This window comes from Panthera leo, chromosome F2 (assembly GCF_018350215.1).
Source record: "Panthera leo isolate Ple1 chromosome F2, P.leo_Ple1_pat1.1, whole genome shotgun sequence".
Lineage (NCBI taxonomy): Eukaryota > Metazoa > Chordata > Mammalia > Carnivora > Felidae > Panthera > Panthera leo.
This window is the reverse complement of record NC_056695.1, coordinates 81,623,697-81,628,568: the sequence shown is the minus strand read 5'-3', so window position 1 is coordinate 81,628,568 and position 4,872 is coordinate 81,623,697.

The following is a 4,872-nucleotide window of genomic DNA, read 5'->3' as shown; positions in this document are numbered from 1 at the left end:
ATGGATGGTGGAAGGATGGATGATGGGTATATGATGGATGGATGGATGGATGGTGGAAGGATGGATGATGAGTATATGATGGATGGATGGATGGATGGTGGAAGGATGGATGATGAGTATATGATGGATGGATGGATGGATGGTGGATGGATGGATGGTGGATGGATGGATGGATGGATGGTGGAAGGATGGATGATGGGTATATGTTGGATGGATGGATGGATGGTGGAAGGATGCATGATGAGTATATGATGGATGGATGGATGAATGGATGGTGGATGGATGGATGGTGGAAGGAGGGATGATGGGTATATGATGGATGGATGGATGGATGGATGGATGGATGGATGGTGGATGGATGATGAGTATATGATGGATGGATGGATGAATGGATGGTGGATGGATGGATGGATGGATGGATGGATAAGCTACAGATGTGTGGATTATGTAGGTGGTAGGTGTTCACTACCCTGGAACTTACACCCAATGCCATCATGGAGCTCAAGGGTTTAAGGCCGCAAGCTCAGGCTATAGCAGGAGGAGCAGTGAGCAGTGGCACAGCAGAAGGGAGAACCTAGGGGTAGAACATGAGCACATTTTCTTTTTCTCAAACCCTAGAGGGAGCTTATCCTAACATGCAGACAATAAACCCCCTCCAGGGCACCTGGATCTCAGGTGCTTTAGCTCCTGCAATTTCAGGTTTGCGTGTGCTGCAAGCCCACACTGCCAAGAGCCTGCAGCCATGGAACTCCGAGGTCCCCAGGTTGCTGTGGCTCTGTGGCTCGGTGCCTGTGCCCTTCGGCAAGCTCTCTTCCTCTACTTCATGGAAGGACACAGCCCTCACTCCCCACTCTGAGAGCTTCCCCCATCACCCGGTCCCCTGAATCCCAGTGCCTCTCACAGACACAGCCGGAGACGCCTATAGGCAGGGCACACGTCAGACCTCTGCTGGGGGACCCGGGGCTGGTCCTAGGAGCCGTGTGGGGCCTCTTGCAGGGGAGTGGCCCACCGGGCCTGAGAACTGGCGTGTCTCTCCTGGTCTACGGGAGCCTAGGGCTCCAGTCCAGGCATTCCTGGGGGACAGGCTGCACCCCAAGGCAGGGAAGGGCTGCCCATGTGGCTGCTCCCCGGATTTGCACTCTGGCAGAGCGGGAAAGGGAGGCCCCACACTGGTGGCCATGGTCCCAGGAGATGATGAAGAACAGGCGGGGCCATGCCAGGCCCTGGGAAGCAGGTGAGAGGGACCCATGTCTAGGCCTGTGGCCCTGTGTGTAAGGGTGAGTCTCCTGCACATGAGGGAGGGGCAGGGAGGCCTGGGTGTGGGGTAAGAGCCCCAGGCCAGCAGGGACAGAGTGGAGGGTGGGCCTAGTTTTGGTTCCCACTTGCTGACTGGGTGACCACGGACAAGGCCCTCTCTGTGTCATCCGAGGGAGGCCCCATGCGTGTGTGCAGGCGTGTGAAGGAGGCACAAAGGCCTCAGGGGGCACCGCATCCCTCCACTGGCTGACTCACAAGGGAGTCACTTCAGCCCTACTGGGGAGGAAGGGGCAGAGACAGGAAAGGGCTATGGCGTGCCAGAGGCCACCGGGGACCAGATCCAGGCCCTGACCCCCTTGTCCTTGCTCTATCCTCAGGAGACCCCCCTCCCTTGGCCTCCTTGTCCTCCCACTCACATGGGGTACGCGTGTCTATGCACCATCTCCCCAGCTCATCCTGGGGTCCCAAGGGCTGGCCCTGTCTCTCCTGTCTGTCCCTGTCGTGCCCAGAGTGCGGGGTCTATGATGGGCACTGCTAGCCAAGGGAGTGAGTGGGTAGGTGCAGTGTCCCCCTGTGTGCAGCCGTGGGACCCGCCTGTAATGCAGCTTGAAACTGAAGGAGGCTTGTCCCCAGGCCCCAAGGCTTGGGGGTGCACCCAGTGGCGGAACCTGACTTGCCCGCGCAGAAGCTCACCTTCAGCCCAAGGCAGGGCCCCAGGGCCTCCCCGGCTGCATTTTCAGAACGCCTGGAGTGGCCCCTGTGCCGCGCTGCTTCCCTCTCTGGGCCACTCACCCCTTTGTGCGACCCCAGGGACCCCCACGGCCTGGTGGTCTAGGCCTTGATTCCTGTTCTTCCCCCCACTCCAAGGCTGAGACGTGGGGAGCAGTGGAAGGCAGGGTGTGGGGCCTGTGGGGCCGGGGGCGTGAGCAGGAAAGGCACACTGCAGGCGTAGGTCCGGGCTTGTCCTGGCGCCTGGCCTCCTGGCCCGCTGTGCTCAGGAAGCAGGCAGGGCTGAGGGTGGGGGCTGGTAGCACCCTCCGCCTGTGCCCCTCCACGACCTCTTCTAGCCGTTGTTGCTGTTGCCTCCAGGGACTGGGTGAGAGGGCTTGAGTTCTGGAAAGTAGCAGTTTTCTCCAGAGGATGAGGGGGACAGGAGGAGAGGCCATGGACACAGGAGTGTCCAGTTTCACGCCACTGCCAGGGTGACCTGGCTGGAGCCCGCAGGGCCCTCTTGGGACCTCACTTCCTCACCAGCAGAAGGATGCCGGAAGGGGGCCAACTTAAGGGCCATGACGACTCCTCTGTCCCCTGAAATCTGCCTCCAAGATCAGGGCAATCAGGTCACCACCTGCAGGAAGTCCTCCCTGACTGCACTTCCAATGACTCCCAGTTCTCAGAAAGCTCCCGCCATGGGAACTGCCCACTTTCTCCCCCAAGCAAACTGTGTCTGAGGCTGCTGTTGATGGTTCTGCTAGGAGGCCCCCAGGACAGGCGGCTCACACCCTGGTGGGCAGCCCCTGTCCTCACTGGCCGCCTCGCCAGAGACAAAGGCTTTCTCCCCATGGAACCAGGGCCTAGCTGCCACGTCTGCTCCCATAGGTGTCTGTCCCTGCCTCCAGAGCACACGGCCACAGTGAAGCCTGAGGTGCCCTGTGTGGATGGGCCAGGTATACTGGGTCCCCTCCAGCCCCAGGGGAGGGGACCCTGCTGCCCACGGGCCTCACATCCAAACTTCCAGTCCTGGTCTGCCCGACACCCCTGGACCCCGTAGCTCTACCAGGCCCTACAGGAAATCCAAGCCCCCAAACTTGTTTTTCCAGTAGCTTCCGTGCCCCTTGGCCTCAGTGAGTCACCCCTCCCCATCTGCCAGTCACCACCCCCTCCCCAAGCCCTATATCCTGCTTCCCAGGACCCTGCCTTTTATCTGCCCATGAATGGCTGTGGAATGAATTCGGGAAGGCCTCAGAGCTTGGGGTGACTTTCTCTCTTGGGATGTGGGCATGGGGCCCCCCGCATCACTTGTCTTGCCAGGGGACACCCCAGCTGTGCTAAACAAGGCTCAGGGAGGCTGGGACCAGCCTGTGGGACCGCGTCAGGGGCCTCCTGGCGTCCCCCAGGGTCCTGGAAGGAAGCCACACCACCCCCCACCCTTGGCCACTCCCACCAGGTCCAGTAACTTCTTTAGGGAGCGCAGCACAGAGTGTCAGGCGGTGCGTCCTTGGACCCCTGGCACCGGATGTAGCCCCGACTTTACCCCACGTGGCAGGGGAGACGGGAGGCCCAGCTCCGGAGCTGGCCCGCCCAGGGCCACGCTGAGGGGAAGGGCCAAGGGGTCCCAGACCTCCCCAGCCTGAACCCTGTCCTCCCTCCAGCCTCGCCTCCCCTCCCTGAAGCAGGCCCTCCAGTACTCGCCGGATGGGGGCTGCGGCAGGGGGAGGGCTCACCTCCGCCTGTGCTCTGGCCCTACCCGCACCCACAGTCGGCTCGGCCTGCCAGGGCAGGGACAGGGTGAGGCCTCGGAGGGCCCACCCGCGCCACCCAGCAGGGTCCAGCTGGCCTAGCAGAGCAGCAGCGGGGGCCCAGGGCCGCCAAGGAGACCTACGGGGCGGGGGGAGGGCGGCCCCTGTGCTTAGGGCCAAGCCCCTCCGCCCCCCGTCCCCGCGAGCACTGTGAGGTGAAGTTAGGGGGATCTGCCGGGCACCCACAGCCCCTGGCCTGGAAGAGCTCACTGCCCTCGGGACCAGAGCAAGAGACGGACAGCCACGGGTCCCGGAGCAGGGTGAAGGCTGGGGCTCCTCCGGGAGGGCCGGGGCCCAGGGCACGGTGGACAGAGTCCTTGGTGGGAGGGTGGAAGGAAGGGCTGTTGGAGACTTGAGGGGCCCTCGGTTTCTCCAAGTTGGAGAGCCAGTTGAATCTCTGCCTCGGCACCGTCCCCTCCCCCATCAGCCCTGCCCCTGCCCCTCCCCCAGTGCCCCAGGTCCTGCCCCTGGTCCCACGCTCACCTCTCTGCAGGCACATCCAGCCTCCACACGCTGAGCCCAGGGCCCACCCTGCTCCTCTTCCTCTCACTACCCCGAGGTCCTGGCATCTCAGCAAGGTGCCTTCGTTCAGTGGGGTCCTTTGCCCGGGGTTCCATGGGTGGGCCTGGCGATCCTGAGCCCCGAGCCCAGGAAGGCAGGGCCAGCGCGGGGAGCACAGCCCTGGGAGCCCACAAGGCACCTGCATAGGCTTGTGACCCTGTTGACCTTATCTGAGGGTGGGGGTCGCAAGGGAGGAGGTGACAGGTCTGAGACAAAATGATCCGGGGGTCGGACAGAGAGCCGGAGAGAGGAAGAGGACGCAGTGAGCTGCAGAGCCAGCGGAGGCCTCTGTCCCTCGCCCGGAGGTGGGGGGAGGGAAGCCCCCTGCTCTGGGGGGCAGGCAGCCAGGGGCAGAGGTCCCTCCAGGTGGCAGGGGAGGCCGCACTGGGCGGGTGGGTGTGGGCCAGCCAGGGTGGGGCGGGTGGAACGCTACTGCCTGGCCACCTGCCCGCCTTGGTCCCTCCCACCAGCACCTGCCCCAGCTATAAGGCCTCCAGAGAGGAGGGGCCCCCACTGCTCCCGGAGACACCCCAAG